Source organism: Oenanthe melanoleuca, chromosome 8 (assembly GCF_029582105.1).
Source record: "Oenanthe melanoleuca isolate GR-GAL-2019-014 chromosome 8, OMel1.0, whole genome shotgun sequence".
Taxonomy (NCBI): Eukaryota; Metazoa; Chordata; class Aves; order Passeriformes; family Muscicapidae; genus Oenanthe; species Oenanthe melanoleuca.
The window spans coordinates 28,412,698-28,434,306 of record NC_079342.1 but is presented as its reverse complement, the minus strand read 5'-3'; the positions used below and the strand labels follow the sequence as shown (position 1 = coordinate 28,434,306).

General features: G+C 48.0%; 1 long non-coding RNA gene across 1 annotated transcript; it reads right to left on the bottom strand.

Annotated features, from left to right (window-relative positions):
- Window positions 1–4: 4 nt before the first annotated feature.
- LOC130256477 (uncharacterized) lies at window positions 5–18,620 on the bottom strand. The gene is made up of 6 exons (XR_008841124.1): window positions 18,454–18,620; window positions 15,252–15,389; window positions 14,710–14,843; window positions 3,653–4,950; window positions 3,414–3,473; window positions 5–44 (listed from the first exon to the last, which is right to left on the bottom strand). It is a non-coding gene; the product is annotated as an uncharacterized LOC130256477 (long non-coding RNA).
- Window positions 18,621–21,609: the final 2,989 nt, after the last annotated feature.

Sequence of the window (21,609 nt, the reverse complement as noted above, 5' to 3'; positions counted from 1 at the left end):
CTGGCTCCAGGGAGCTGGTGGCAGGAGTAGGCTGTCGTTGTGTCCTGAATCGAATGGAAGAAGCAATTCAGGCTGAGCATCACTGAAGCGATGCTTTTTTCCATGTCAGCACAACTCTTTAGTTTGGAGGGCTTGCAGCCTGGAGTGAGAGGGTTTTCATGGGTCCCCACTGAACATCCATCTGCTTGTTGAAAAATGAGCTCAGCTCAAGCTGCTTGCTCTCTCTTCCTGCCAAAGTGGGGGTCTGCCCTCCCAGAAAGCTCCCCTCTTTGACCAGGCAACTGTGTTGATACCAGGCAAGAGTGTGGACAGACATTCATTTCATTTTCTGCCTTCCTGCTCCTCTGAGCCCACCTGGCTGTAAGCTCCTCTGGTCTGTAGGGGTGAGGGAAACAGCTCACCTGCTTTCAGCCAAGAGGCAGAAGCAGCTCAGCAAATCCATGGGTGTCAGGGCAGGCTGTCAACTCCCTTTGGCACCTGAGTGACCCTGCAGTTACACAGCTCAGAGGGTGAACTCCTCCTTGGAGAGCCCCACAGCTCTGGTCAGCTGCAGCAGGGAAAGGGAAGGGGACACAGCAAGGCTGAAATGTGCAGGAGCATTGGGGTGCTTTCAGGGCATGTTATGTGGAGTCATGCACTACTGCTGAAAAATTCCAAAGCTGCATTTTAAGCCCGTTAAGGGGCTTAGGTCAAACTGGTGACCAGCAACAGGACCAGAAGGAGCAGCATGAAGCTGTGTTGGGGGAGGTTTAGGGTGGGCATTAGGAAAATTACTTCATCCAGAGAGTGACTGGGCACTGGAACAGGCTCCCCAGGACAGTGGTTGTAGCCACAAGCCTGCCAGAGCTCAAGGAGCATTTGGACAATGCTCTCAGACACATGGTGGGATTGTTGCAGCATCCTGTGCAAGGACAGGAGTTAGACTCAATGATCCTTGTGGATTTCAACTCAGGATATTCTATGATTCTACAAAATAAAGCCCTTCCCTCTACCTCATCCTTAACTCTCTTCAAAAAAGTACCTGGATGAGCAAGTGTTCTCAAGTCCCAGCCTGCTAAATGCATTGTCATGGGCCTAAGAGGAGGGATGCAAAAAGCAGAGGGAAAAGAATAGTAGTAAAAATTCAGGATTAAAAAGTTTTCCCTTTCCTCAGTATTCCCATCAGCAGCTGAGAGCAAGGAGGACTCGTCTGATGATGGATGAGAGAGAACTGATCCTTGGTAAGGCAGAGCAGGAGCAGAAGGAAGCACTGCTCCCAAAGGCGATTCTCACACCTCCTTGGGATAAGAAAAACAACCATGAGAGGCAGCAGAAGCCCTTCTCCCTGTATGTTTGGAATTCATCTCCAGCCTGTCAGGGGGGCCACAACCCAACCACACATTTGTATATTCACTGAGCTGTACACCCAGCTCAGGCAGACTTCTGACAGATGCAGATGAGAAAGCCATTTTTCATAAAGTGAGGGTAAAAAGGGAACAAGATCAAATAGCAAAACAAAAAAAGGCTCAGGCATCAGCTGGAAAAGATACAACAGGATCAGGGTTGAGAGAGAAGCAGAGTGAGATTAAACTTTTGGATCTTTGAGCACACTAAGAGGCCAGTCCCCTTCCTCTGTTTTCTACTGTGGCCTGGAAGCAGCAGGTACCTTCATCCTTCTCCCCATAATCAGCTGAAAAATGAAAACTGAACCCAAAACTACACCAAGGCTTTGCTGTCCTTGGGGACAGATGCTGGTAGAAGGGCTGCTGGAGTGGGTGGGCACTGGCACTTTTCTACAAGATCAGCTCCTGCTCAGAGGAGGTGAGAGACAACCTGCAGAGAACAGGAACCATTAGCATGTGAGTCTGCCCCTCAGACCTGGACCTAGCTTAGTCCTGGCCCTAAAGAGCACAGGGGCCCCCAGGGCTCTGAAGGGACATCCCTGGCAGACCTCCTGCTGGTACAAGCCTGCCAGCATGGCAGAGGACCACTGTGTGCAATGCTGCCATGGTGGCAAACATAGCAGCTTCCAATGGCCCCAGCTTATTTCAGGCAGTGACAAGGGGTTTCCCTGTGTCCCAGGTCACCGTGCAGCCAAGAGGCGTCAGTGACACAGAGCCACTGACCCAGACAGCAGAAGTGCTGCTCAGCACAGGATATGCTGTGCCCTGAGCAGCACGTGTGCCTGCCCTGCTCAGCACCAGGAGCCAGCAGGTCCCTGTGCAAGCCAGGGGGAAGGGGAAAGGGAAGGAAGAATTACCCTCATGGAGGGAAAGATTTCACCTCTGCCAGTGACATTCTGCTGTTGTCACCGCCAGCCATAACATCACCCCCTTGATGTGAAATCTAAGTTGACAGTTATACAGGAGAGAAGCTGAGAGGGCAGCAAACTCTGCCCAGCCCTCTTTGTAACCCCAAGTCTCCTGTGGCTTCCAGCCTCTGCACAGAGCAGAGCCAGCACCTCATTACTGGGTTACTAAACAAGCTCTTTTCCAGAGCCATGGAATAATATTTTATTGCAGTTATCCATCCTTCTGGGAAACTCCGAGGAGAATTTCATTTTGGTCTCTGCTGCATTCTCTTTGTTTCTGAAATGAGAAACAAATGTAGGAGCCCACACCTTCATTGCAAAACAACACATGCAGCCATAAGCTGAAAACACCAAAGCCTGAAGAGCTTCTGGTGAGAAAGTCCAGGTGTCTTCAGACTCCCAGGAGGTGCACCAAGCCCCATTGATCCCTGCTGCCTGTGGGATTTCCAGCTGATATTCACTCTGTTTGTCCCAGGAAAAGGCAAGCACAGGGCTGGGCAGCAAGGCTTGGTGAAGGTTACTGCTGAGACCTGGTAGAAATGTCATCCAGCAACACGTTTCAAGAAAGATTCATCCCCAAGCAGCCTAGCTCCATAATAAAAGTGTCACAGCAGCTGACTTGCTTCCCTCCATTCTCATTGCATACAGATTTATCCCGTCTCAGGTCTCTCTCCCTCCATAAGCCAGCACGTGCCTTTCCTTTCAATAGGCTGCCAGTGAAACTCAGCCAGCTGAGATCGTAGGAGAAAGGTGAAGGCATCATAGGGGGAAAAATGCTCAGGAGCCATGTTTTCCTCTGATTTTGACTGCTCTCAGTTCTGAAATGGAGGAGGGCCACATGAGAGGTAACTTAACATGAGAATGCTCCAAAACCAGCAGCCATTTGTTCTGATGTTCCAAAACAATTCCCTAGATGCCAAGCTGTGTCACCTCCCTCTCAGGGAGTTCAAATCCCATTCCTGATAAAACCAATCCCAAAAGGCATAAATAACTCCAAGCCTTCACCCTCCCAGGCAGGGAGCCCCTTCTCAGAGGGCTGTGCATGTGGTGGGCACCCAGGGAGAGTGGAGAGATGGGGCTCCCTCTGAGTCCATGTCTCAGGGAGCACTGAGAACTAGCTTACCTTCACCACAGAGATGTGATGTTAGTGCAGCACCACAGGCAGTCCCTGAGAGAGAACACTCTGCAGGGAATTAAAAAAAAAAAAAAAAAAAAGAGAGAGAGAAAGATATATTAATGTCCTTCGCAAACAACTAAAAATACCCAGAATGACCAGAGTTTCTTCTGGATTTTTTTTCTTTTCTTCCCCCAGCCTCCACCCAAAGGAATGTGCCACACAAATTAAAATGATTTTCCTCCAACCTGCAAGATAGGAGCAGGCAAGGCATCCTTCAGCTGTGAATGAAAGAGATGAAGCCTGCCTTTGACAGGAGCACGCCAGCCCCAGGGAGGTGAGGTGGTGGGGGACAGCAGACAGAGCTGCAGGGATCCTGCTGGTAATTCCAGTAACTGGGACAGACAGGTCTGTGCCAGGCACCCAGCTGGGGTCCAGGGTGTGTTTCATCAATAGCAGAAGCGAATCCTGGGCACCTCAGCTGCCTTAGGGGGATGCAAAGAAAGAGCAAAGAGCTGTGGAACATCTTTCCATGGAGCAGAGAAAGCCTCTACCACCACCAAGGCAGTCCTGTTAAATTTGCAAAACGCACTGAGGAGCCAGAGGCTGTGATACCTCCTGGCCTCATGGATATTATCACCCAAGGACATTGTTTTTCTGGCTCATACCCTGGCACATACTTTCTTCTTTCAGTGTTGAGAGACAGTTTATTTCTAGCAGTGAGAGCTCATAGGCAGGAGGAAAACCAAGACCAGCCCCAGCAGACGATAAAAGCGCTGCTTTGCTGCATCACAGCTGTTTCTCACATCTGGATGCACACAGCACTTAGAGCACCACAGCTGGCCCGAGCTCCTCAGTTGCATTCCCTGTCCTGTTAACACAAGGAAGGCAAGAGGTCTGGTAGCTGAGGTGAAGGGCCACTTCATCTCTGTCACGTTCTCCTCTGCTAATGAAAATGTTTCTCCAGCGTGTCCTCAGGAAGGTTTCCTTCAGCTCCAGCCCTCATGTGATTGAAGGTTAATCTCTGTTACTCTTGGCTGAATGGCAGCCCAGGAGGAAGGTGATGTATTGTGTTTCCCTTCAATTCGACATCTAATGTTGCTGGCAGAAGAAGAAAAAGCACCAGATGTTTCTAGACTGGTGAACTCCTCCCAAAACACTGAGAGGTCAGGGCAGGAACAGGGGCTTCAGAGACTGGCACCTCTTTAAATTCCAGCCTGCTTTTAAAGGCCACTTGGCTTGCCAACATCCTCCCTTCCAGGGGCATCCAGCTGATAGCAGTGGCCACAGGAGACAACACGTCCTGCTGCCACCCCATGGGACATGACTGGCTCCAGTGAATTCCCCATCATCAGTCTGGTCAGCACAGGGGTCTGGGAGAGAGGCCAAGGTCTAGAGTGCAGACTTTTTGGGAGGAAATCATGTGTCAAAGGCTCAACACTCTCAGGTTCCTCTGGCTGGCTTCAAACTCAGTCACTGAAACCTCAAGATGGGAAGTTTTTCAATCTGTGAATGTTAGCTTCCTTTGAAAATGCTTGGAGACCTCCTGATTAAAAAAAAAAAAAAAAAAAAAAAAAAAAAAAAAAAGAGAGAGAAAAAATTAGGCTTACAGTCCTCTTGCTGTTGTGCTGCTTGCACTCAAGGAGACACCTGGCTCCATGACACAGTTTCTACTCTGCTCCACAGCTCTGCAAACACACTCCAGGCCATCCCCACTACCTGCTGCTCTCCTGCTGTTTCTCCCCTCACAGGAACCACCCCAATTATTTATCATGGCACTCTGCCCCCTCTATCTGCAAAGCTTTGCAGCTTTTCTCCTCGATTTTTGCCCCTATAAAACTACACTCAGCATTTGTTGAGGACGCCCAAACACAACACAAACTCCCGTTTGCTTTCCCTTCTCCCACTAGCACTGGTTGTGGGGTGTTTATCATGGAGACACAAAATGCCTTTCCCAACAGCTAAACCTGGAGAAGAAGGAGAAATTAAGAAAACACACAGGATGACAAAGAAAAAACTTGCATTTACTAGCAATTATTTCTACTTCATCACCCACTATGTACTCTGCCCCAGACATAAATCATTCTTGGCAGGGTGGCACAGCTTGTACCTGCACACACAGTGCACAGGTGAGAACACAGGCTGTTTGGTGAAGGCATGCCAACCTATTTGGACACCTGTTTGGGCTCAACTGGCTCCAGCCTTTCTGAGGGTCTCATATACACCAGTCAAATCAGAGGTGATGCTCTCTCTGCTCCCACAAGCCATGGCCCATGTCCTGGAGCAGAGGCAAGCCACTAGCTTGGAGCTGAGGCCTGCCAAGAGAGATTGCCCAAGGGATGTCCATCCTCATTCCCAGACTCGCCTGTCTGGGTGCTCTGGCAGTTTTTCCTTCCCAGGAGGCACAGCAGCTACAGAGAGCAGTTGCAGGCAGCACAGCTGTGCCAGAGATGCCTTCCCTCCATGGGAGGACACGCTTTGCTCCCAGCCAGAGGCACCCAGCATGCTCCTGCTGTGGAGGAGGCACTCAGCCAGCCACTAATGCTTCCCACTGTCTTGGAGCAAAGGGATGGATTAGCTTTTATTAGCTCTTATGAAGAGCCCATCACTCCTGCCCTTTCCTCCTCTCACAAGGCTCACGCACGGGCTCAGCTGTGCTGCCAGTGAAGCAGAACCAACTTACCTACGTGCTGGCAGCCCCAAACTCCTCTTGGGTCTTGTATAAACATTACAAATCTTAAATCTTAGGCAAGCTGGGAGTTAAGATGGAGCAATCCTCCTACGGGTGCTGTGGGTGCTGCCCAAAAGTATTTTAAAAAAGATGGATGGCTTGGCTTTTACATCTGGATCTCTCAGGTGGCACCATGCACAGCCTGAAGGAGGGCATGGTCTCAGCACCAGCCAAAGCAAAGCCAAGTCCCCAGAGCAGAGAGCCAAACCCAGGGATGTTATTTGAGAAACAGTCCATAGTTTTTGTGCTGAGTGTCCCTGACCCCCAGCACCCAGCCAGCAGCATGGCTGAGGGATGCTGCTGCTCCAGAGAAGTCTCTCTAAAGTCGCTCTGGGGCTTGTTAGCATGGTGATAAAGGGGATGAATAGCCTCAGAGAAATGCTCTGTCTCCTGCTGTGGCATTCATTATCCTTTAGCCAGGCAATTCTTCACAGCAGCCAGGAGCTCTGGGCTGGCTGGTTCATCCTCTGCAGGGCTGTTTCCCACCAGGGCCATGCTCGCCGGCCTCCCCCAGCAGCTCGAACGCAGCGCTCGGAGCTCACCCCTCCCTCCCTCCCTCCCACAAAAACAGATTGCTTTCCCAACACCCAGCTCCGTGATCCCAGCCACAGCTGCCCCCGTCCCCAGAGCTGCTCATTTTCAGCTGATTTCCCAAGGAGTGCAAAGCATGTGCAATCCTGCTGCATCAATCTGTCCTCTGCCCACTCCCCAGCAACTTCTGACACTGCAAACAGATTTCAAGCTGATGTGACAGAGCAACAGAGGTCTTGGAGACAGTCAGAGTCTATAAATTTCATGGGAACAGACTCCCAAACAGAGAGACATTATTAGCATCTTCCAAACTGTAGTGTATCATCCCTTATTAGACATCAGACAATTTGTGTGGGAGAGATGCTATAAATATCCCAGGAAAGGGAAATGCTCCATTCAGCACAAACAACTTACTGGACACCAGAGACTCCAAATCCAAATGGTACATCCACAAAAGATGAGATTTCATGGATCCCACTGCAAATAGTACCAACAGCAGGTTTCAGGCCTGTTTGACTGACAGGAGAGCCAGCCAGCTAAGACAGCATGGTAGCCTTTGGAAAGCCCATGGAAATGGAATGTGTTTCCTTCCCTTGCCCTTCTTCAAGAGACCAAGCTGAAGTCCTTCTGCATTTCCAGCTTTAATAACCCTCCCAGACTTATGGATGAGTTCAGCTGCTGCTAAAATGGAAGTGATATGCCCAGCTCCAAGGGGGAGAACTGATGGGCCAAACAGCTCCCTCACACCCACAACTCTTCCACTGCCTCTCCACTGCATGGACAGAGATTTCACCTTCCAAAAAGATGTTTAATCCACAGACTGTTTCCAGGAAATGCCAGGAAGGCAGCCCAGAGTCGAGGCTGTGCCTGGTGAGCTCTCAGCAGGATCACTTGCACATCAAGCTGCTCATCAGCTGTTGACTGATGGGTGGCACTTGGAACCAGAGGGAGCAGATTCCTCCCCACACAGGTCCTTGCTGCTCACCAGCCCCAGCACAGACTGCCAGGCAGGCAGCAGCATGGGTGTCCTCCCCCCAGAAGGAAAGAGGGACCCTCAGAAACCCTTCTTCTTCCTTCTGAAGGGGATACAACAGCCTCCTGGCTCTCCCTTAGAATCAATTAACGTTCTCAGGTCACCCAGTGTGATACAGCCTTGCTAAGGCTGAGCCCAGCCTGTCAGTGCTGTCTGACCCCTCTGTCAGAAAGCCAAACCCAGAAAGCCAAAACCATATCCTTGTAATTTAGGGATAGAGCAAGGCTCTATCCCTGTGCTCATTTAGGGTCTGCATTGATAACCCAGTGGTTATCTGTTTAGAGTGTCATTTCCAGCCTCAGGCATTCCAGAGCCCTGGCAGAAACAGAAGTGAGAAACAACCTTTTTTCCTCTTTTCATCTGTGACACTATCCCAGCTGGCCAGACACATTTTGGGACTTCTCTGATTCACCTGGTAAAGGTCAGGTCTCAGGAGGTGCCTTCAGCCTTGTGGATCACGTATCACTTGTACCTGTGGGGCTTCAGCTCCACAAAAAGAGAATTTAAATACGAGCTACAGCATATCCTTTACTCAAAAAAAAAAAAAAAAAAGGAATTTATACTCCAGGGGTGGTGACTCCCTGTTCTGTCCAACAAAAGGGGGAATGGGGGGATGGGCACTGAATTCAAGCTTATGTTCATTAAAAAAGAAGGAAAAGAAAATCCAGAAATCCAGTCACTCTATCCTAATTGTTCTGATCCAACCTTTCACAGTGTTGCATTGAGCTAAAGGGCCGCACCTGAAAGAGCGCCAAGAGCGGCATGAAATGTTAATGTTGCAATTAAAACAATATGAATATTGCAGCACTGCTCTGCTGCTTCCCATCCACTGAACAATTCTCATTCAATAGAAGTCAAGTTACATTTCAGGAAATAATGAGGTCTGCTAATTAAGTCTGGCCTAGGAAGACAGCAGTCTTAAAAAGAGAAAAAAATATTCAGATCTCCCCAAAATGTGTACATTTGCTGCTTATTACCTGCAAAGGGGAGTCATCAATGCTGCTCAATGCCAGGATCACAGGTCAGTGCCACTGTCTTATTGCACACATCTAGAGGAAATTCTCTTTGTAATGATAAAATGCATAAGTCATGACCTGCCTTGTCCCCAGGCATGGAGCAGGGAATGCCAGGCTGACATGTCCCACACTCTGAATGCAGACAGCAGGTCCCTGAGAGTGAATTCCAATCCCAGGCTGGGCTAGTGAGAGGCAGACCAGGCTCTGAGGGGCTGAAGGCAGCAAATCACATTCAGCTACACAGGACAAATCCCAGATTATACACAGGGAAGGGAATTTCCCTCCCCAGTTGTTCACACAACTGAGTGACAGTGACACTGGCTTGAGCTGGTGGAAGCCACAGGGAAAGTGGCCACTGGGTCAGTCTTGGAAGGATAAAGACTTGCCAGGATCATCTTGTGTTTTAACTCTAAACACAGGCACATGCTGCAATAACATGGGGACACAGAACAGCCCAGAGACAGGAAACATTGGGTTCCAGGGGTCCCAAAGGAAAATTATATCAACACACTGCTCCTATGACTTCACCATCCTCTTGTTTTACATAATATTCCCAAATTTCTTTATCTGTGACAGTTGTTGGGGCTGCCATCATGTTTCCCCTGTTCCTCCCAGCCAGATAACTGCAAGGAGAGGTTGAGCAGAGAGGGTCAATCAGCATAAGTATTTCATGGGAAGAGCAGGAAACTGGGAACAGGTCCACCATGTCATCCTGCTGATTTGATGACGTCTTTTTTTATGATGTTGCATTTTATCTTTCTCAGAGCTTCAGGAACACACAAGAACCACTCATCCTCCAGGCCTGAATCCGCCATCAGTCCCAACCTGACTGACCCACATGGAGCTGCCTAGGGGACACAGAGCAGCTTGCTATGCAAAGAGGAGGCTGCAGCAGTCCAAACCTTTCCAACCCCTCCCCTAACCCACTTCCCCAAACTCCAAAGGAAAAGTCATGCAAAGGGTGAGGGAGGCCAGTGGAGGCCTGGTTCATTCCTTGGCCTCTGCTGACGCTCCAAACTTCAACCTTCCTTTAATACAGACAACCTTCCAGGTAAGGTCCGGACAGAGACTGAGCCATGCTAATCAAACTTGGCAACACAATGACCCAAATCAGGGGGAGCTCAAAGCATCAGGAAGGAAACACCTAATTTGAAAGAGGAGAAAAATCCAGATGAAAAGATCAGAAGGGACTTTCCACATCCGGGACTGTCCTGAGGGACTCAAGTACCATTTTGATATCCATCTGTGAGAAATAAACCTATTTGGCCACCAAGGCACATGCAGGGAGATTTCCTCACCTTGCTGCCACCAGCAGCAGCTCACTGTTTTGTGGGTGAGTAGGTGGTCTGCTCCTGCCAGACCACTTACTCTGTTCCCACGAACCAACACTTGCTGCTACCAAGTGTCTGTTCAGCAATAAAGAGCAATAAACATGCCAGAGTAATTAATGTCTTAACAACTTATTACAATCCTCAGATAATTAATCACAAAAGCTAAACATGCTGTCTCACCCTCCTAATGTGTTAATGCTCTAATTATTATGCCTCAATTAAGGGAGAGTCAGCGCTCCTTGCTTAGAAGTGCATGTTTAATAAGGGTGCCTGAATGCAGGCGAGTTGGAGTGGGAAGCGAGGGGGTGATGGGGGTTATGGAAGAAGACACCATTTTTAATGAGATTGCATGGGTGGCTCGAGGCAAAGTATTGACAGCTCCTGTCTGGGATCTCACACACGACTGCACATGCAACTGGGGTCCATCTGTGGTGGCTCCATTCTCTGCCTCCCACCAGACTATTTACAGGAAAAGCAACATGGAGAAGGCAGGGACTGGAGGTGAGCAGTCACACCATGGATCTGGCCAGCACTGGGCAGCAGAGGTGGCAGCCCTCACAGCAGTCATTAAAGGAGTGGTGGTCTACCTCTATCCAGCCCACTTACCCTATTTCCAGGCAGACTGGCACTTGTCACCACTCCTGACCCCTGAAAACCTCCCCACTGCCCAAGCCTTTCCACCCAGCCCTGCTTTCATGGTACTCCTTGCCTCCAGTCAAGCTAACTCTGGGACATCCATGGAGACGATAAAAGCAATCCCCAAAAACGGGATTACTCTTGGGATGTGACATACCAGCTCATCTGATTGCAGCCACTAACTGGAGGTTTTCACAAGTCCCTGTTGTCTGAGGGAACAGAAAGCCATGTCTCAGAGAGCACACCATTTAAAAATGCTCGGCTTATAGATGAGGAAACTGAAAGCCTAAAAGGTATTCTTCAGGGGACTTGTGGTGGTTACCAGCCATGAATCTGCTTTCCTGGTTCCTGGCTCTGAAACTCACTGAGTGCTGGGAATTGTCAGGAATAGGTTCTTGGTGAGGAGGAGCTTAAGCAGATCCTAAAGACGAATCGAGGGCCTGACCCCTCACCATGTGATAGCCGGAGATCCCTGCTGCCCTCAAGACACAGCTGTGCACACATAAGATACTAGTGTTTGGGAAAGACTTGTGAGACAAAGTATAGTCAAGGCAAAAATGGCATCAAGTCCATCCCACCTTGCAGAAACAGTGACCCTAAAGAACAAACAAAGGAATCATGGAACTCTACAGTGCAGCAGGCATGGGAAGCAGGAACTGGGATAGCCAGACTCGAGATCTCGGGACAATACGAAAAGCTGCAACAGAAGCATGGCTGGAGCCCAAGTCTCCCAAACAAAGCCTATAAAAATTTATTTTTCCAAAACAAAAAAAAAATAACTCCCCCGCTAAAGTGGGTCTTCACACACAAGAATACTCTCTGAACTAGCTTGGTTTCTGTTCCATCCAAGCCTTTTTAAATTTCTCAGACAAATGAATCACCAGAAGCATTTCCAGCCTAGGTTTGACTGCAAAACGATTGCATTTCTCGAAGAAATAACACACTGTGTAGGTTTGGATGGTTTCCTCTGAGGAATAAGGGAGAGGGAATAAGAAACAAAACAAAGTGAAGCAACCTGGAGGGGACATGGATTTTAAAACCCATGAACAGTTTTAGTTTTCAAATAATTCAAATAAAAAATGTTTCACATAGTTACTTCCACGAAAAGAATTCTGTCACCCTGATTATTTTGTGATGTCTCATGAAAACCAAAAGAAAGCTTTCCACCTCTGAGTTACCAACGTCACAGCAGCTTGACTGGTGAAAAGGGGCTGGTGCCTCCCCACAGAGGCAGCCTGTGGATTCCCACAGGGATAGAGATACAAAAGAAGCCTTCTGTGTTGGGCCTCTCTCCACACTGCTTTCCATTCCAGCAAGAAGCGTGACCTGTCCAGACACTCCTCTTCGCAGAGGAAAATTTCAGACATCCAGCTCTACTTCCCTGCACTGGGCTGGAGACATCACAGCTTCTTATCTCAGCAGCTTCACTTGGCTCTGTGAATTGCTGCATGGAGATTCCAGAGCCCACCTAACCTGCAAAACCCGACCATTCAGGACAGTGCTATCAAAACCATTGAGCAAACACAGCCTCATTAGGAAGATATACAAGGGATATGATACTTTTTGAGGAATTAAAGGATATTTCTGCTGGTGTTTTCACTGACTTGTGGAGTGGAAATTTTTCTATGGATGTCAGCATCTGTGCTGAAGGCAGTGGTGCTCAGACTCTTGCCTTCTTTTTCCAAATATACAATCCAAGTCCCTCAGGCACTGCAAGAAAGTGGCTGACTGCTTTTGTACCTCTTGCTTCTCACTGTCAGCGGTCACCTGAAAATATGGGGCATTACTTCTATTCTGGGGCTGGAAATTTTGGATTGGTTATACCAGATTTTGCTTACTCCAAAGTGTGTCAAGTCAGCTGAACATCCAGTGCCAGGAATTCTGGAGAAGTTGCCTGGCTCATGTTACCATGCTGTGGGTTTGGAAAAAGCTGTTTACCTAGAAGAGAGTAGTAACATACAGAGCTGTGCCTCTTTACACCTTTCCCATCTGAACTTAGGATAAGTTTCTAGGAGCAAGTCACTGCCCCAACAGCCCAAGATCTGCTCCCAAACCAGCTCACACAAAACACATGCAGCCAGCAACCATGTGGACACATAGCCAGAGTCCTGAAGCAGGGCCTGAATGGGGAGGGCAGCCTCTGGAATGCAGCAGAGGAGAAACAAGAATATATGAAACATGTAATAACTGTTAACATATAATAATCATTAAAAAATAGTCGTTAAAAAACAGCTTCATTGCTTCCCAGAAAAAGCCAGCCAGCCTGAGGGGATTTGAGGGCTGGACCCTAAAGTTGGTGCCAAATGAGCCCAGATGCCCCAACCCCACCCTACAGCCTGTTCCAGCAAGACTCCTCTGAGTTCAGCTTAACTCCTCTCTCTGCCCCCTGCCTTTAAGACAGTGTGCAGCACGACAGCTGGGAAACCCAATCTGGTCCAAATTTTGTTAAAACCCTGCTGGTTTTTATCCTTGTTTACCAGCATTAATTTTAATGGCTTTCCCTACATTAACTTTGTCCTGAACCAGTTGGAGGAAAATTCCTACTCGCTTGCCTTCTGGAGAACAGACTGGGTAATTTTCCCTTGTCATTTAACAGGCTGCCTGGGCTGCTCAGGAATGACAGCCACACTGTGTACTTCATGGAGGGCAATAAACTCCCCAAGGCTGGGGGAAGAGAATTTACATATCCCTGACTGCACTGCCCATTCTTTGTTCAGTTTGGGACTTGGCTTGTGCTGGCCCCACAAGTGGAAATTTCTTCCTCCTCCTTTTCAATATGGAAGGGAACTACAGGGCCTGCACCAAGGATAAATAATGCTTCCAGACAAAGTGGCAACCTCCCCTGGTCTGGGCAGCTTTGGACTTGGTTTGCCAGCAGCCAACTGAATCTCATTCTCCCCCGAAATCATTAAAAATGCCTGTAAAACAGGTCTGGAAAAAGATGACAGTACTAGAACATGCATGGAGAATGTTTCAGAGAAGTGTGGAGCAGGAAGATGCCTCTGTTCTGCAATGCCCAACTGTGCCCATGCTGGCAGAGCTGGGAATCATCCAACAGGCATTTTCCCTGTTTGTCTGGTCTTGTGTCCCACGCACCCTTGTTTACAGCAGGGAGCAGAAATGAGGATGAGGCAATATCTTACCTCTCTCTCTCTCTCCCTCCCCTTCCTGCTCTCTCTCATCTCTGTTCCTTCCAGCTATCATCCTGGCTTCCTGTAGGAGACATCACAGCTCCATGCAGGCTGTCTGCCCGAAAGAAAAAGATTGTCTTTCCCTTTGCTCACCAGATGCTGAGTGTGGTCCCACCCCTTTCTCCATAACGGAAAGGTGTGGTGGCTCAGACCATGGGAAGGAAAAGAAACATTCAGGTCTTTCTGCACCTTTCTCTCCCCATTAAAAAACAAGGTAACAGCTCTTTCCACCAAAGAAATGCAAGAGTCTGATTCAGGCATATTTCCAAAGTTTTCTGTCTCTGCCAGCATAAAAAAAGGATATGGCTAGAGCAAGTGAAGTTATTTGTTGTATCACATGATGCCCCATACTTTAAAAGTACAGATGTTCTCCCCATGCTCCAAGGGGTGATTTGGAAGACAAAGGACTCAAAAATTCCGACTCTATCCAACCACAAGCACCTGGGCTGCTATAGGGGGAAGGTTGCCATGGAAAGTTGAGGAAGGCAGCAGTGAGGTAGCTGGAGTATTCCCACCAATTATCATGAAGAATTTTGACTGCTCTGCTGTGTTTCCTGCAACAGCCTAGAAACCACCTCTGAAATGTTTCTTACATGCGTGAGAAGCATTAAGCAGGGTCACACACTGAGAAAGCTGTGCCAGCAGGAAGGGCTAGGTCTCCAGACAAAGCCCTCTGGGCATGGACACCTCATTTCCTGCTCCAGGAAACTCCTGCATGACACACAGGCACTTGGATCACATGGACATCAGAGCAGGATGAGGGAGGGGGTACATGCAGGTGACAGAGCCAGAGCAGCAAGAAGGAGAAGACCTGAAGAAGAAACCAAAAGTCCCACCTTAATGGGGCAGAACAGGAAAGCTTGTCGTTGCTCAGTTTAGAGGTTCTGAGTGGAGAATCCATGTCAATGGCAATTTCTTCTACATAGAAGTTCACTTCAGATGCACTGCTTCCACCAGGACTCCTACTACTCTGCCCAAATAGAAGAAACAAGAGCCGCAAGATACCTTGCACTGAAAAGTTGAGAGATCAAGAGGCCACAGCAACCTACCCTCCTCCAGTCCCTGAAATAATGAGAAGGCAGATATTCAACATGTGCCATTCTGGCCTTTTCCACAAAAAGGGCACTTCAAGCTGACAAAGAATAGCTTCTGCCTGTTCATTAAGTTCTTGGCATTAACCGATTTCTTTCCAACCAAGCCATAAAACCCAAAGCTGCATGCAAGGAGCATCCTAAAATATCCTTGTAAATCTCAGCCACCACACTCATTAATTACACGCCAGTGATAGTTCACGCTATTAGTTCTGGCTGGTAACTTCATTTATTCCCACGTTAATGCTCGGTGTCAGTGGTTATCTCATTACCACTCTATTACTTACCCACTTAATCCATCACTGCAGCCCAGGCCAGACGGGAGGAGCGGAGTTTGCCCTGCATCTGTCGGGAGACGATGCATCAAGTGCAGAGCACCCAGGAATCACAAACAAAGTACTTCTAATCTGCAGCTGTGGTTACTGCTATTAAGAGGAGGAAATGACTTAGATGAGTGTTGTCAGGAGCACAAAAACATTCCAACATTGTGGATATTGAAGTTTGAGCTACCTATTAAAACAGAGCCCAAAGCTTTGGAAAGAATGGATGCAATATTAGCAGTCATGTAGAAAAATTACATCAGCTCTGCCCTCCTCCTCCTTGGACTCTCATTCCTCCAAACCCCAGGTTAGAATTCAAACAGTTCCTGCCTGTTAAGCAGTTTGAAATGGCAAGTCAAAGTATGGGAACTGCCACCTGCTGAATGCTCCAAAAAACACACAGGCATCATTGCAGAGACCATGAGCCCTGAGTGTCAGTGAAAATACACCTTAAATGTGTACAGATACAACAGCTCTTGGCATTCCCACATGTACCCAGCTGGAGTTCCTGTTGTGTGGTGAGCAGGCACTTCCAAAAATGTGCTTTATTGCATCTACTACAGCCCTGCCTGTCCAGGACTTGCTCCACCTGCTGATTGAGTCCCATGGGTCTGACAAGGGTGTTTCAGCCTAGTGAGACCATCAGCCTTTCCCTATCCAATTCCCTCCTCCTTCCCCCAGCCTTGCTGAAGACAGCATTTCAGTCTTCTCCTGCTTGATCCAGAAAAAGAGAAGCTGTTTGTATGTTAACAGGCTGTGAAACCAAGATGTGAGCTGGGGAAAGGGTTCAGAGGGACATCTTCCTTGCAGCAACACAGCTTCTCTTCAGAGCAAGCAGAGCACTTCTGCTCCACCCCAAATGGTGTCTGCACAATAATAGGGCAGGTGACTGGTTTTCACTGCTCCCAAATAACACGATATAGCACTGGAATCCTGCAGTGGGAGAAGTTGATGCCACAAAAGCAAGGTAGAGAAAGAAGACAAAGCTCCAAGATAATGTCAGTAGTAAAATATCAATGATTTCCTCTGTGATCAGTAACCCCCCCTGCCAGCTAACATGCCCATGCTGGCAAAAGCAGGCTTTAAATGGTGCTGTGCCAGAACAATTGACAGGACAAGTCTGCAAAATGCCACAATCAGATGTAATTAAAACACCTTTGCTGCCCTGCTTTCCATTCTCTCAGCAACAAAATCCATTACAGAACGCAATTTTAAAATTATTTAAAATGTCCCTGAAGCCAAGTTGTTGACACCAGCATAGATGGATGGATTTTGATACATCCTTGATTAAACAGCTTTCTCTAAAAGGCAGAAGGCAGGAAGGTAGCTGGGTGATGAGCTGGAGGACCATCCTAGAAATTGAGGCTATTCCCCAGGGGGAAAAAAAGCTGCTGGAGGAGAAAGATGCCCCATCCACCAGCCAGAGGCTAAAATAGCCTCATCTCCCTGAAAATCAGGCTGTAACCCTCTGCTCCAGCACCAGGCTCCTGTCCCTGTGCTTCCTCCTCAAAGTCGGGCTGGCAACACCACACACATCACTTCTTCTAGTCTCTGATGAAAGGATGCAGGGAAAACAAACAACAGAAAGCATCACACAGTGCTCAGCCCCTAGCAGGGCCAGCAGTACTTCCATTTCCCATGGAGTTACATGTCCCAGTGGGATTCTCCAGGATGCAGTAGGGTACTGTCTCCAAGAACAGTTTTCCCCAGAGGCATTCATGACATCTCTCTTCCTCATTCTCTCACACACAGATGCTCTTGCACTGATAAGGATTAAACTCCTTTGACAGAGAGGGGCAAAGATAAAGTCTTCTCCCTGGCCATCTATTTATATCAAGCTGGTAGGAACTCGTTATCTTTAAGGTCTCTGGCATACAGAGCTGCAATCAGCCATCACTGAGGAAAGTTATTAGGGTGGGTAAAAAGGAGCCAAAACTACATCAACCCTCTTTTCTCAGGCAAAAAAGACAAGAAGGAAGGGTGTTACAACTGAGTGTGGGCAGCTGCCCTGCCCAGCTCTTGGAGAGAAGAAATCCAGGTGACAGAGGGTTAAGCACAGCTCAGAGAACAACCTGAAGAGCTGAGCTGAGGAGAAACACCTCTCGAGCAAGCACAGCAGCTCTGCAGGCCAGGATGCTGCAGGCAGAGGTGTGGGTTGTGGAGCTACTGAGCTCTGCTTACCAACCCCCTGCCATTCTGGCCTGCTCTGCTGGGCAAATGCTCTGAAGCTGCTGTGACCTGGCAGCAAAGGTTTGCAGGCAGGTCCCATGAAAAAAGGGGCTTTCCCATCAAACATTCCTCAGGCTTTGCATACAACAATGTTTGACCAAAGACTCTAGATCAGGAAGGAATTATAAATCAGAAAGTGTAAGATACTCAGTATCACCAGCTCCTGCAGTAATAAAGCCCTTGTTCATGCACAACATTAATCTTTCATTACTAATGTACATTAGATAGTTCAAATTTCCCCTGCTCTCTCTCATGGCCTGAAAGAAACTGAAGCAAGCAGCAAGAACCTTCTTATTAAATAATAAGCATCTACCTTATTATTTCTCTGGAATTTGTCTGTGAGTGCACTGTGCAAACCTGACACTTGGGAACCCTCAGCTGCTTCATTTTATAGGCAGTATGAGACTGAGGTGGCTTTTGGTCCCAGCCCTGCTCAGTGCAGTGCTGGTTCATAAGCACAGTACCACTGATCCTCAGACCTGTAAACAGCTGAGGGGCTGCCAGGCTCCCTTCTGAGTCATCAGAAATTCAGCCTCAAGTTAACCAAGGCACAGCCCAGGCACCACTGCAACTCCACCTTCCCTGCAGCCATTTAGTCTGGGTAAGAATAATCCTGTTTCCAGCAAAAAAGCAAGTGTTTGAACAACACGTTCACCAGTGCATTTCATTTATCAAAGTTTTTAAACACTGTTTCACACCCCGGGAGAATACAATCACACCTCAGCCCTGTGAAGGGCTGCCTCTTCACAGGGTATCACAGCCACTCAGAGACCCTGTTTCTGCACCTGAGAAAGGTTGTGGGGGAAGAACCTTTATCCTAAGGATGCCTTAAGCAAAGTCTCACATATTTTAAAGCACGGTGAGAAGGTCACATTTACTGCTTAGCAACTTTTCTCTCCCAAAAGTCATAGCCCAAAACTTATCACGGCTGTGTGGGCACCTGCACACAGAGCTGAAGGAGGGCTGGTCCTTGCCTTGGTCTCTGACAGGCCATTCAGGAGCTGACAGTTGAGCATTTTATTCCCCCTGCAAACAAAACACAGCAGTTGAGCACCCCCAGGGAAGTAGCAGGACCAGAGCAAATTCCCAGAAAAAGCCTTGGCAGTGTTCCTCCTGTCTGTGGCTGCAGTGGCTGAGAGGAGTAATGGAGCACGACACATGGAACAACAGAAGCTGAACAACACACGTGTCACTGCAAGGAAAATGAACAGTATTAGAAGGAAGGGGGAAGGGTAAGGCACTTGCTAACAAATATTTATTAAAACACAATCTTATCCTCATGCGACCCCCATTCCGATTACAGAAAGCAGGACAGGCTGGCATCCCTGCTGGGGCACTCGGGCCGTGTCACTGACCATCCATGTGTGTAATTGCCCAGGAGGTCCCACAGCCACCCTCTCCTTCCCTCCAGCAACCCAAGATGTGCCACTCCCCCACCCTCTGTCCTGTGCCAGGGAGCCTGGAACCAGATGATCTTTAAGGTCCCTTCCAACCCAAACCATTTGAGGATTCTGTGATTCTATTTTAAGGCCACTCAGCCCCACTTGCCAGGCTCCCAGAGTCCTCTGACACAGTCACAGCATCTTCCAGTCTCAGACCAGCCACCTCTCCCTGAATCCTGCTCACTGGGATCATCAAGGCCTGTCAAAAGGACAGTCAAGTCCTGCAACCCCCATAGATCTCCTTCCACTCACATGCCTTTTACAGAGATCACCAAGGGATGTGCTTCCTTCCCATTCCAGCAAGAGAGGAGGCAAGAGGAGGAAAGAGGAGGAAGCAAGTCGAGAGAAAATCTGCTGACCTCAGTAGGATTTGGAGCCTTCAAAAGGCAACAAGTTTAGGACCCAAGTGTGCCTGCCCTACTAGAGGCTATAGCACTTCACAGGAGCACAGGGAATCATGGTTTGGGTTGGAAGGGATCTTAAAGATTATCTAGTTTCAAGCCTATGTCACAGGCAGGGACACTTCCCATTAGAGCAGGGTTCAGAGACCATAAGCATAAGAAATCTTGGGAAATCTAGACACGTGCCAAATGGTTGGACAGACTCCTGAAATGGCTCAGCAAGCAATGAGATTGGTGCAGTGTCCCCATCAGTCACTGGCTATCAAGCCTAATCCCATGGCATAATAACATTCCTTGAATATGCTTTACATTTAAAAAGTAATGAAGAACCAGGGTGAAAAAATGCTGTGATGGAAGGGGAGAGTTGAAATTCAACCCCTGTAAGAAGCCCTAAAGACAAAAGCACATTTCACATTCTGCAGTCTGTAAGAGAGTTGATTTTCTGTTCCTCAGCTTCAATCACCTCTTTGCTAGTGAGATTTGGCACTAGCCCAGGTCTCCTGAGGAAGCAGAGGCAAGGATTTTCCAAAGGATTTGTCACCCACATCTCCTGCCATGCTTCCTTGGGGTTTTTTTAATGAGCAAGGCCCTCCTTTGAAAAAAATCTGCCTTTAAGAGACAAGGCCATGCCCATGAGAAACCCCAGGGCAACATTTCTACCTCAGCCCAGCTCCAAGCCCCCTGCTTGCCTGCAAGCCCTGCTGCCCTCCACCTGCTTAAGGAGGATGTTTTCATTATTGTTCAATTTGCAATGAGTTTAGCTTAACGTCCTTCATTGGATTATTTTTATATTTAATGTCCTCTCCTCCTCTTCTTTTTATAGACCGGTAATCCAAGTCCCTTGGCAAGGCTGAGTAATCTTGATCAGATTTTAATCAAAGTAAGCCAGATCCTCAGCTGCCAGTATTGATGCATCTGCCTTTAAATATTTGAACGATGCTGATTTACCCCAGCGAGGCGCAGGCCCCATCCATTCAGGAAATTTAAATTCCTTCCTAGGCATCAAGCTAAAACAACAAGACAGAACAAGCAACCTGCTGCGAAGGGGTTTTAGTTTATAAAACCAATACCCAGGATTTCAGAACTAAATGAAAATCTGAGATAATCCCTCCCCAAATCCAGCCTCTGGACAGATAAGTATCAAGTAACTTCTTAAAACACACTTTTTCCTTTTGTAAAAGCTTTCATCAAGTCAGAGCCAAAGGGAAATTACCCACAAGGCCTCATTCCTTGACATGACCCAGAGAATTCATGTTTTCCACTCTTAGAAAATGTGCATTTACCCAGGCAGGCTTCTCCAGGCTGGGCCTGCTTCTGCTTTGTTCAGCAATGACCCTTGCACCACTGCCAAACCCCAAGCATCCAAAATCAGGATATTAGTTGGAAAATAATGAGATTTCTGGAATACAAAACATTGGCTCCATTTTCCTCACCTTTAAAGATGGTATCTGCCAGCTTCCCTCCACAGATTAGAAAGCAAAACAAAAAGCACTTAGACAAAAACGAGTCTCATCTAATTGCCTGACTCCAGGAGATGAGTTTGACGTAGAGACAGGGTCTGTCCCACAGAACCTGTCAGGATTTGGACAGCAAACAGTGCTCAGGTGGTGCCAGAAATAGATGATTGCCTCAAATACACCACTAAAGGCAAGGCAAGACAGTTACCCTGATTTCTTTACCCAGCTGGGGGTGAGCTCCTGAGAAACAAGGGGGATTTCACAGGTTCCCTGTTCATTCCCACTGAGACAGGTGTTACTCAAGGGTCCTCTGATGAGTTGTAACTCCAGACCCACACAATACATCTGCATTTCCATGAACTGAACTGCACTTGGATCCATACCATGCAAGTCCAGAAAAACCAGTGACCATTCAACTGAGCAAATACTGCATGATTAGGTGCTGCCCTGTGAGAGACAAAGCCATGGGACAGTGCCCTTAAGATGTTATTCTTCATTAAGGGCACCAAAAATAAGCTGGGCCTTAAAAAAACGTGAAGTCTGCTAATGGTTGTAAGGGGAAATTACAAAAAAGCAGAGTTAGGGATGAGGAAAAACCAAGGACTTTGTTTCTTTCCCCATGGCTCCTCCACAGTTCTGTGAGAAGAGCACTCCAGTGGACACAACCTCACCAATTTCACCATTAATAGGCACAGTAAAGCAGCCTGTGAATGGAGGAGCATGTGCAGGAGGGTTACTGAGCTCTAGCTCCTGCAAGCAGCAGGCATCTTTTGTCCTTTTACATTAGCTCACCCGA